Genomic DNA, 12140 nt, shown 5'->3' with positions numbered 1-12140 from the left:
GCAAGGGTCCTAAAAGATCTTAATATACAAGTTTCCTTTAAAACATTTTATACATATTCATTTTATTTTTATGTCTGACTATCCATCAAGTATATTTAGTGCCTACTATGTGCTAGTTTCATTGTAGAAGTTGGGGATTCAGCAGTAAACAAAACAGATAAACATACCCGCTTTTAGGCAGCTTACACTCTAGTGGGATATTCCAATATCTGAGGCCAAATGATTTGCAAGTAATTTCTCTCGTTCTGTGGGTTGTCTTTTCAATTTTTTGATAATACCTTTTGATGCCAGTACCATACTCTTGCTTTCTGTGGCTTTGTAGTAAGTTTTGATACTGGGGCAATATGAGTTCTCTGACTTTGTTATTATTTATCAAGATTGTTTCGGCTGCTCAGGGTCCCCTTATAACTCCACATGAATTTGACAATTGGCTTCTCCATTTCAGAAAAAAAGGCTATTGGTTTTTGATAAGGATTTCATTGCATCAGTTAGTATAGGCATCTTAACAATATGGTCTTCCTACCTATGAACATGGCATGTGTTTTGTTGGGGAGGGAAAATTTTCCACTTCCCTTTGTGGTTCTTATGGCTGATCTAAGAATTAAATTGACATGAGACAGATTACATGAGAAAATAAAGTTTAATCATGCACCTACAGGAGCTCTGTAAGAATATGATACCTCCAGGCAGTCAGGTAATTGAGACTTATATGCCATCTAAGCTAAGAAGGGTGTTTAGGTCTGGGACTTCAAAGAGAAGGAAGACAACTCACAGGAGGGTGAAAAGGAGTAAATGTTTGGTAAGCAAATATTTGCTGGGTAGTGCAGAAACAATGGGACACAGAGGAATTTTAACATGACTTTGTCAGGTTCCTTCCTGTCTACCACACCTAGTTCATATTATACAGTAGTCATCTATGGTGATAACTCCCTTCCTGGAACAGCTCCTCTGTCTAAATTCCTTTCAGGCAGTTAGAAGGGAGCCAATAAAGAAAAACTTCTTGAGTCTTCTATTTTTTAAAACATAATCAGCTCAAAATAATCCCCATGCCAAAGATATACGTTTTGGGGTGGTAAATTTTGCTCCCTTAAGAGTCCATTTAGTTAGGTCTTTAATTTCTTTTGGCCATTTTTGGATTCCTTTCCTATATTTCAGGTGTATAGAAACAACTGATCTTATACCCTACCACTTTGCTGAATTGCTAGTTCTAGAGCTTTCTTGTGAGTTATTTGGGATTTATATATATGGGATCATGTTATCTATAAACAGAGGTAGTTTTACATCATGCTTTCCAACATGGATGTTTTTAATTTATTTTTCTTGTCTAATTGCTCCACCAGTTAAATAGCAGTGGTGAAAGTAAGTATCCTTGTATCCTTGTCTTGTTCCAACACCTGTCTTTTGAGTTGCCTTGCTGGCCTAGTTTCAGTAAATTTTGGGGGGATGGACGAGACCATTACATATTTCTCTTACTTATGTTGACCCTAGAAATGCATTTAAGTCTGTTTTTGCAGGAGCTAGTTTTGTAGTGAAGGACCTTTTAGGTTATTTAGTTTCCTATTGCTGGAAGCAACACAGGATGACACTTTGAAAAACTCTGACATAGAAAATGGGGGATTAGTTCTCATGGCCTACTTTAATGGCTCTCTTTCTATCTCACCCAGAATAATAAAAACAAGCTGTATTATCACATTAGAAACTGAGTCCTAAAGAAAATCTGGAAGTTAATCAAACTTATAGGGGCCAGAGTGTGGAGGAGGCTCTGGGAGAAAGTGACTTGAAGGATGAGAGTTGAATAGATACAAGATCTATACAAGATCCAATAACCAAGTTTGTTCCATTTCTTAGCCAAATGTCTAGGATCCAATCATGTAACCCTTGCAAATGTGTCATCAATTGCTAGGGAACTTACCCTTGAGAACATGAATCACACTTTAAGCTGTGTATCTGTGTATTCACGAGATGCACGGTGTGGAAGGGGGATATGAGAGAGAGAGATTGAGAGTAAGAGAGAGAGATAGAAAGAGAGAAAATGAGATATGGGGGAGATGTACTAGTTGTCTCATGGAGTCTTCTATAAAAAAGAAGCAGAGAAAACACTTTGGCTCTTCCCCCTATCTCTTTTCCTGTTTGTTCTTCCTTGGGGCCTCAGTACCATCTTCCTTTCTCTAGATATCTGGGCACACCCCACCCTCAGTTCCTGTGAGCCCAGGTGTGTGAAGGCGGATGTGCTTCCACCTGCCCAATAAGCTGTTGAGCGCTGTGACCTGCTGCCAATGCCTGGGGGTGACGTTGCCCAGTTACAGTTGCTGGGGGAACCTCAAGTTAGAATTTCTTCACTTTAGGGCGTGTAAAGTCTCAATCACTACACTGAATTAATGTTGCTTTTCCCTGACTAAATGTGAGTGCCGGCTTCTGGGATGATTGAAGTTAGAGCGTTCCTACTTGGATACTGTCAATCACTCCTCCCTCACTCTCTGCTGAGTGCACTCAGCCTGCACAACCCAATTGGGAATCATGATAATATAGGAAACCACTGGCAGCCCTCTGAAAAGACCCTATCAAATTGGCAGATACATCCAAGGAGGCCTTCTGATGGTAGAGTTAGTCCCCATCCTAAGAGAGTTCCTAAGCTGATGGAAAAGACATAATTTCTAGCCTATTGAAGCTCCTGGTATGATGAGGAAGACCTAGGACCTATTTAAAGTAAGCACTTAGTCTGATAGGGGATATCTAGTCCCTGTACTGGGGAGCCTCTGGTCCTATGGAGATGATACTCTCAATGGGAGATATGATGGCACCATGCTGTCCCTCAGATGTCCTATTGGATAGTTGTGATTAGGCTGGCTGGACTGTTGACAGAACTGCTGGGACTCATGTTGACTGGCTTTCTGACACATAAGAGCTGTAGAACCCCAGCTGAACCCTTATTTCACCCAGGAAATACTGACCACTTCTTCCTGCTCTCACCCCAAGGCTGTTATGAGTTTTTTTCCATTCTTGACCAGCTTTGCATCCCTCTTTGACTCCCTTTTCCCCAAAGGTTTATTATGAAATTTTAAAAATGAAAAGAATTGTTGAGTATTCATAATTGGGTACTCCGCATGTAGATTCTACAAATGTGAACATTTTGCTCTATCTCCTTCAAAGATCTATCTCTATATGTACCCTTCAAAACATCTTGCTTTTGGTATATTTTAAAGTAAGATGCAGACCATCAATATCTTCACTCATTAAGCAGAATTCAGTATTTGCTTGTGATTCTTTGTGTGTGTGTGTCAGGGGGTGTGAAATTTGTATCAGTGAAATGGTAAAATATACAGATTATAAGTATATTCTTCCAGAAGATTTGACAAATGCTTACACATGTGTAACTCAAATCCCGATTAAGATATGGAACATTCCTATCACACAGGAAGTCTGTTCATGCCCCTTTCTAGTCAATCATTGTTTCATCTTGCAGAAACATTCAGTTTGCCTTAAAAAAAAAAAACCTTTCCAGAATTTCATGTAAACGGAACCAAATATTGTGTACTCATCATGTTTTCAGGATCCATCCATTTTGTCGCATGTGTCAGTACTCTGTTCCTTATGTGTCACTGAATAGTGGTTACAATTCGTTTATCCATTTCCCCCCATTATGTGGGGTTGTTTCCAGTTAGAGGCTGCTATGAATGAAGCTTCCATGGATATTCTTGTACAAGCATTTTTGTGGATGTATGTTTTCTTTTCTTTTGGGTAATTACCTATAAGTGGAATTGCTGGTCATAGGACAGGCATACACTTAGTATATCCACCTTATTTTGAAGTGTCTGTTCAAATATTTTGCCCTTTTCTTTATCAAGTTGTTTGTGTATTTATTGTGTTTTAGTTCCTTATATATACTTGATATAATTCTTCTAATGAACATGTTTTTGCAAGTATTTCCTCCTACTCTGACTTGTTATCCATTTTCTTTCTTCGATAGGAAGTAGGATTTATTGGTGGGCGTGAATAAGGAGGAGTAGTGTAGAAGCTCTCAGGAGTGCAGGGCTTAGCATTTGTCCAAAGGGCCCACAATTAGGGATGTATTTGACCCCATAGCCATCCAGGATAAACTACTTTTTCAGGTGCCATGTTTTCAAATTCATCCGTATTAAACTTGGTAAAGCCCCACTTCTTGGAGATGTGGGTCATTTGGCCACCAGGGAACTTGAACTTGGCCTTGTGAAGGGCTTAAATCACATGCTTCTTGTTCTGTAGCTGGTGCAGATGGACATGATGACTTGGCCAGTGTGGACCATGGCCACTGTGCCCTGAAGTTTCCAAAGGCACCTTGAATACCAGGAAATCCTGACCACTCCTTCCTGCTCTCACCCCAAGGCTGTTATGAGTTTTTCTGGAGCCTAGACTGGGGACATCATGAGGTCCGACATGCGTGTCCACTGGAAATTATGGTCCCAAGGTACCTTAGGACAACCTCTCTGAGCAACTGGCTGCATACACTACTGAGGAGGCCACTGTGCGCAGTCACTGCACACCATCATTTTCTCAACTAGGTTTTTGATGAGAAGTTTTTAATTTTTATAAAACCTAAATTATGATTCTTTCTTTGATGGTGATTATTTTCTACCTCCTGCCTAAGAAACTTTCGCCCATTTGCAAATCATGAAGATATTCTCCTATGTTTTATTCTAGAAGCTTTATAGTTTTAGCTTTTATGTTTAGATCTATCATTCATCTCAAATTAAATTTTGTGTATTTTGTGAGACAGGGATCAGTGTTCATGTTTCTCCATATTGATAGCCAGTTGTGCCAACCACATCTGTTGAAAAGACTGCTTTATCTAAGTCGCTTTGGCTCCTCATTGAAAATCAAATAATCATATTACACGTGGGTCTATTTCAGGGCTCTTTATTTTGTTTCATTGAACTATATGTATCCCTTTACACTACCATCCTGTCTTGAAGATGGTATACCAGCTTTATAGCAAGTCTTGAAGTTAGGTAGTGTTAAGTCCTTTGTTTTTCTTTATCAAGATGCCTTGAATATCCTAGGTCCTTTGCATTTCCATAAAATTTTTAGGATAAACCTATCAATTTTTACAAATGAAGTCTGCTGGAAAATGGGGTTTGGATCGTGTTGCACCTGTAGATCAAATTCGAAAAAATTGACATTTGAACAATATTGAGTCTTCCCATACAAAAACATTTATTTAAGTCTTCCTTATCTCAGTATTTTTAAAGCAGTTTTTAGTACATAGTTCTTATATATCTTTTGTTGAATCTATTCCTAAGTATCTATGCTTTTTGGCCTTATTGCAAATGAAAATATTAAAAAAATGTCTTTTTCCAATGCTTTGCTGCTAGTATGTTGGAATACAATTGATTTGTGAGTATTGCTTTTTTATCTCGTGACTTTGTTAAATTCCTTTATTCATTCCAGTTGCTATTTCGTAGGTTAGTTGAGATTAAAAATCACATCATCTGTGCATAAAATTTTAATTCTTCCTTTCTGATCCTTGTGCTTTTTACTCTTTATCTTGCTTTATTGCCTTGGCCAAAACCTCCACTAGAATATTAAATAAATGTAGTGAGAGTGGACATCCTTGCTTTGTTTCTCATCTTAGAGGAAATGTGTATTAAATTATACTAAATATGGTGTTAGCTGTAGGTTTTTCATGGAGGTACTTTATCTGAAATGCCTTCTCTTTCTACTTGGCTCAGACTTTAAAAAATGATAAACAGGTTTTGGATCGTACAAAAACATTCATTTTGCTTCTTTATGCTGTTAATGTAGTGTATTACATTAACGAGTTTGTTCAAATAATCCTACATTCCTAGGATAAACCTACCTGGTCATGACATATATTTTTGTGTATTGCTGGTTTTATTTGCTAATAATCTGTTAAGAAATTATGTTCATGAGGCATATTGATTTGTCTTTTTTTTTTCTTTTTGTAATATTTTTGTCAGGTTTTAGTATCGGGGTCAATCTAGCATCATAAAACAAGTTGGGAATGTTCATTTTTCTCCATTTTCTGAGTTTGTATAGAATTGATATTATTTCTTCCTTAAATTTCTGATCAAATTCATAGTGAAACCATCCAGTTATGGAATTTTGCCCGTGGGAAGGTTTTTTTTTTTTTTATAACAAATTAACTTTATTTGATAGATAAAGGCTACTTAAATTTTTCTATTTTATCTTGTGTCAGTTTTAGTAACTTGTATTTTTCAAGGAATGTGTCCAATTTGTCTAAGTTGTTCATAATGTTCTTATTACCCTTCTAATATCTGTGGGAAATGTAGTAATAGTCCCTCTTTCATGCCTGATATTAGTCATTTTGCTCTTTTTTTCCTTTGTCAACCTATGGACCCCTATCCTACTCCCTACTTTTTGGTTTTAACTAATGCTCTTGCCTCTGACTTTTCTGGAAGTCAAGGGTGAAGCTCCTAGGCCAGTCAGTTTCCCACTCTCTACTTCAACATGCCTTTATCTTCTCTTTCTTCCTTCCTTCCTACCTTAAAGGAAGAATTGTCTTGATTCTTCCTGTTCGAACTCTCCTCTGACAGGAAACCCATGTCCTGAACTCCCATTAGGGTTCAAACACCCCCAACACAACATTCTTCTTGATTTTTCCCTCTTTCCATATTATGGCCCACACTGCTGATCATGCCATGGTGTCTTTAGGCATCTCCAGCCTCAGCTCTGGATCTGACAGTTCCAAGTATCAGAGTGACTCACAAGTCTAAAACATGTCATGTTTCACTCACTGGTATTTTCTTCATGCTTTCTCTCCATATGGAGCATGTCTTCCCCCACAGTCTTCCTGGAGAATATTTACATAGTTCTTGAGTAACTTCCTTCTTTCACTTCAGTCTGATGAAATCAATCACCTCCTTGTTTTGTGGTCTCCTTGGACTGATACTGTGGATAAAAGCATCTATTTCATTGCGTGCATTTGTTGATGTCTTTGTTTCCCGCACTGATACCATAAAGTCCCTGGGGCAGGAACCATGTCTGTTTATATTTATATTCCTAGTGACTGACATACTGTAGGCTTAACATATGATTGTTGACCGAATATAGAATATTTGCATTTTTTGAAGATCAGGGTTTCCAATATGGAACCACTCACCCTTTCCCCATCACTTTTGCCATTTTCTTAGTACCCCCCTTTCTTAAAACTGTGACATCACTGCTGAGTCTTTTCTCTTCATTATTTACCAACTTTTGCTCTGCTAGGTCCTTTTCTTTTTCTTCCTATCAGTCTCTGTTGTTGCCACTAAATTTTGAAGCAGCATTACATTACTCATGAACCACTGTCTTTTTTTCAATTATTAATTTATTTATGATAGACAGAGAGAAAGAGAGGCAGAGATACAGGAGGAGGGAGAAGCAGGCTCCATACTGGGAGCCTGACGCGGGACTCGATCCCGGGACTCCAGGATCGCGCCCTGGGCCAAAGGCAGGTACCAAACCGCTGAGCTACCCAGGGATCCCCATGAACCACTGTCTTGAAATCTAGCTCTTGGACTTTCCTCTTACCCCACTCCAATCCATTCTCCTTACCACCATTAATTTCCTTAAAACATATTAGGGATAATGGAACTACATCAAAATAAAAAGCTTCTGTTCAGCAAAGGAAACAGTCAACAAAACAAGACAACTTACTGAATGGGAGAAGATATTTGTAAATGACATATCTGATAAAGTGTTAGTATCCCAATATATATCAAGAAATTAATACAACTCAACACCAAATAACCAAATGATCCAATTAAAAATGAGCAGAAGACATTAACAGACATTTCTCCAAAGAAGGCAGACAGATGGCCAACAGACATACAAAAAGATGCTCAACATCACTCATCATCAGGGAAATGCAAATCAAAATCACAATGAGATATCACCTCATATCTGTCAGAATGGCTAAAATCCAAAACACAAGAAAAAATAAGTGTTGGCAAGGATGTGGAGGAAAAGGAACCCTCATGCACTTTTGGTGGGAATGCAAACTGGTGCAACCACTGTGGAAAACAGTATGGAGGCTCCTCAAAAATTAAAAACAGTTTACCATATGATCCAGTAATTCTACTACTGGGTAGAAGGAATATGAAAACAATAATTTGAAAAGATATGTGCACCCTTCTGTTTATTGAAGCATTATCTACAATAGCCAAATTATGGAAGCATCCCAAATGTCCTTTGATAGATAAATGGATGAGGAAGATGTGATGTACACACACACACACACACACACACACACACTGGAATATTAGCTATAAAAAAGAATGAAATCTTGCCATTTGAACAACATGGATGGATCTACAGGATATAATGCTAAGTCAGTCAGAGAAATATAAATACCATAGATATCACTTATATGTGAACTTTAAGAAACAAAAGAACAGAGGAAAAAGGAGACAAACCAAGAAACAGACTCTCAACGACAGAGAACAAACAAATGGTGGCCAGAGGGGAGTGAGGTGGGGGGATGGGTGAAATAGGTGAAAGGGATTAAGAGTACAGTTATTGTGATGAGCACTGAGTAATTTATGGAAGTCATTATATTTATGGAATCACTATATTGTACACCTGAAACTAATATACCACTGTATGGTAACTATACTGGAATTAAAAGAATATATATCAGGAAAAAGCTGCCCTTACTCTTCATCCCTCAAAGGACAAACCATAGCTCCCATTGATTGAGTGCCACTGCCTTCCAGGTGCTGTATAAATGTTAGCTTATTGTTACTTTTTAGGGGCATGTATTAGCCTCTTAGTAAGGATGAGAAAACTGACTCTTAGAACCATACTTGCTCAAGGTCACTCAAGTACTAGGAGGAAGTGGACCCAGACCTCTGCCTTCCCTGGCAAACTTGAACCTCGTCTCCTAATTCTCTTCTCTTGCCAGCTTCAGGCAAAGATTCCTGTGGTATAAGCCCTGACAATTTTTTCTTCTTTCTTTCTTGTAATTCAAGGGCTGGCTTTGATAACCAAGGCATGCACTTCAAAGACTGCGATCTCACTATCTGGAATAAACATTTACTGGCCACAGGCTGGGTAAAGAGCCAGATGAACTCCTCCAACTGGGGCTTCTTTGTTTTAGAGATCATGACTGATTTTGATAACTATTTGGGCCAGTTGTCTTTTCTCTTCTCTGTGCTTTAAATTCCCACCTGTATATTTTATTTATTTATTTTTTCCCACCTGTATATTTTAAATTCACCAATAACAAGTGAGCCTGAGAAACCCTCGACCTCCAACGTTGACCCCAATAAAAACAGAACCCCCATCCAGACAGGCTCTCTCTCCACCTGTGACCTCGTTGTGTGACCCTGGGTGTGCTGTGTAATTACTTTCCAGGTCTTGTAAGTAATAATCCTTTTATTTATTTATTTTTTTTAGTTTCCTGATGGGTGTTGCTGCAGGGTGTCTTGCAATCGTAATGAGAACCACAAGAGAGTCCTAATGTTGGTTTCGCAAAGGGAGATGTCTACAGGCAGCTCACTCAGGCCCAGGTGAGTGCCCCCAGGCATTTTGAGTCCATAGCATTATCGCTGGTAGGTTGAGACCTCACCAAAAAATGCCCTGTAGAGAAACCCTGGCACCTGTCATTGTGTGTCCTTCACTGTCTTCCCAAGAGGCCATGCACTCCTACCCTGGGTCTTTGCTCTCATGGATCCCCTTTCCAGAATGTTCCATCCCCAGCCCCACCCCCATTTCTGGATACTTGCCAAATTTCCACCCTTCTTTTATGCCTCATGCAACTTTCACCTCTTCCAGGAAGCCTGGCTTGTTATACCATCAGGGATATCATGACCCTTTGATCATTTCTTCCTGAAGGTGTTGGTTGCTTACACTCAGTATGAGCCCTGCAAAGGCAGCTGCTCTGCATCCTATCAGCTAGCACAGGGCACCAAACGCAGCAGGTTCTCACAAATGTTTCTTGTTGATGAGGGTTTCCTGTTTATCTCATACCTGGCTCATTCACTCACTTGATCTATGTTTCCCCACCACCCCCTCAGCTTTACTAAGATTTAATCTACATATAATATTGTGCAAGTTTAAGATGTATAACATGATGATCTGATACTGATATATATTGTAAAATGATCACTGTAGTAGGGTTAGTAAACACCTCCATCACCTTACATTATTACCATTTCCTTTTTATGGCAAGAACATTTAAGATCTATTCTTTTTGCAACTTTCAAGTCTATAATACAGTTGTCACCATGCTGTATATCAGGTATCCAGAGCTTGCTCTCCTTGTAACTGAAAGTTTGAGGCCATTGACCGACATCTCCCCATTTCCCCACCTCCCAGCCCCTGGTAACCATCATGCTACAATCTGTTTCTACCGGTTTGGCTTTTTAAAATTCCATGTGTAAGTGATATCATACAGTATTTGTCTTTCTCTGTCTGACTTCTTTATTTATTTATTTATTTTTATTTATTTATTTTTTCTGTCTGACTTATTTAACTTAGGATAGTGTTCTCCAATTCTATCTATGTTGCCACAAATGATAAGATTTTATTCTTTTTTTAAGGCTGAGTAATATTCTAGTGTGTGTGTGTGTGTGTGTGTGTGTGTGTGTATACCATATCTTCCTTATCCACTCACCCATATGTGGACACTTAGGTTATTTCCATGTCTTGCTAACTGTGAATAATGCTGCAGTGACCATGGGAGTACAAATATCTCTTCAAAATTCTGATTTCATTTCCTTTGGTTGGATACTCAGAAGTAGGATTGCTGGATCATATGGTAGTCTTAATTTTGTGAGGACGCTCCATCCCATTTTCCATAGTGGCTGCACCAATTTACATTCCCACCAAGAGTGTACAAAGGTTTCATTTTCTCCACATCCTCACCAGCGTTTATTAAGTCTTGTCTTTCCCTACCACCCCAGCTTTATTGATGTATAATTGACAAAACTGTAAGATATTTAAAGTGTAAGCAATACGCATATAGGTTGTGAAGGGATTCCCCCCACTAAGTTAAATAACACATCTATCACCTCACATAGGGCATTATGGTAAGTGAAAGAAACCAAACAGAGAAAGACAAATACTCTTTGCTATCACTCATATGTGGAATCTAAAAAAAAAGTCAAACCCATAGAAATAAAGAGTAAATAGGTGGTTGGCAGGGACTGAGAAGTGGGGGAGATAGAAAGAAGTTGGTAAGAGGACCAAACTTTCAGTTTTAAGATCAATAAGATCTGAGGATCTAATGTATTACATGGTGACTACAGTTGATAACACAATGTTGTATAACTGAAATTTGCTAACAGTAAAATTTAAATGTTCTCACCCTCCCAACAGCAACAACAAGAACAAAATCCCAAACAGAAACCCTGGATCTTTGAATAAGTCCTAAGAAGAACCAGTCATTGGCAAGGTGACCTAGAGCTGAAGCTGGGGACAGGGATGCTGGGTGACAATGACGTGAGCACACAGCTACCGGATACTTGTTTTGTGCTAGGTTCTATTCTAAACCCTTTACACGAATTGTAAATTCAACCCTCACAATAATCCTGTGAGATAATAAGGACTATTATTAGCTTCATTTTACAGATGAGGAAACTGAGGCACAGATTTTTTTTTCCTTTTAAGAAGTATGTCAGATGTAGCTACACGTGTGGTAAGCACAGCATAATGTATAGAGATGTTGAATCACCATGTCATACACTTAAAACTAATGTAACGTTGTGTGTGTCAGACTATGCTCAAAGAAATCTGCCCACGATCACACAGTGAATGGTAGATCGGGAGCCAGGCACCTTGACAAAGTCCAATCCGACAGCTGGGGAGCTCTCATTCCTGCGTAGGTTTACTCATTACAGACTAATAATGATAACTGCCACTTATTGGGTACTTAATATATGCAATATATTATTCTAAGCACTTTAGATGCCTTGTTTTACTTTAATCCTTTCTCCAAAAAAATCCTATGAAGCTGGTAGTATGACTCACATTTCACAGGTGAGGAAATAGACGTTCAGAGAAAGTTAACTTGCTCAAGGTCACACAGCAAGTAAGATGCAGAGCTGGGACCTGAGCCCAGGTCCACCAGTTCCAAATGGTACATGCTCCTAACCATCCCATCCCACTGCCTCTGCTCTCACGAACTCTCAGAATTATAAGAG

The 12140-nt window shown here is 38.8% G+C and overlaps 1 long non-coding RNA gene and 1 pseudogene across 1 annotated transcript; one reads left to right on the top strand and one right to left on the bottom strand.

Moving 5' to 3' along the window:
- Positions 1-4431: 4431 nt before the first annotated feature.
- Positions 4432-4534, bottom strand: LOC140607638 (small nucleolar RNA SNORA70; annotated as a pseudogene).
- Positions 4535-9391: 4857 nt separating this feature from the next.
- LOC140607461 (uncharacterized) lies at positions 9392-11903 on the top strand. The gene is made up of 2 exons (XR_012009468.1): positions 9392-9506; positions 11317-11903. It is a non-coding gene; the product is annotated as an uncharacterized lncRNA (long non-coding RNA).
- Positions 11904-12140: the final 237 nt, after the last annotated feature.

This window comes from Canis lupus, chromosome 16 (assembly GCF_048164855.1).
Source record: "Canis lupus baileyi chromosome 16, mCanLup2.hap1, whole genome shotgun sequence".
NCBI classification, from domain to species: domain Eukaryota; kingdom Metazoa; phylum Chordata; class Mammalia; order Carnivora; family Canidae; genus Canis; species Canis lupus.
This window is presented reverse-complemented; position numbering and strand designations above follow the sequence as displayed.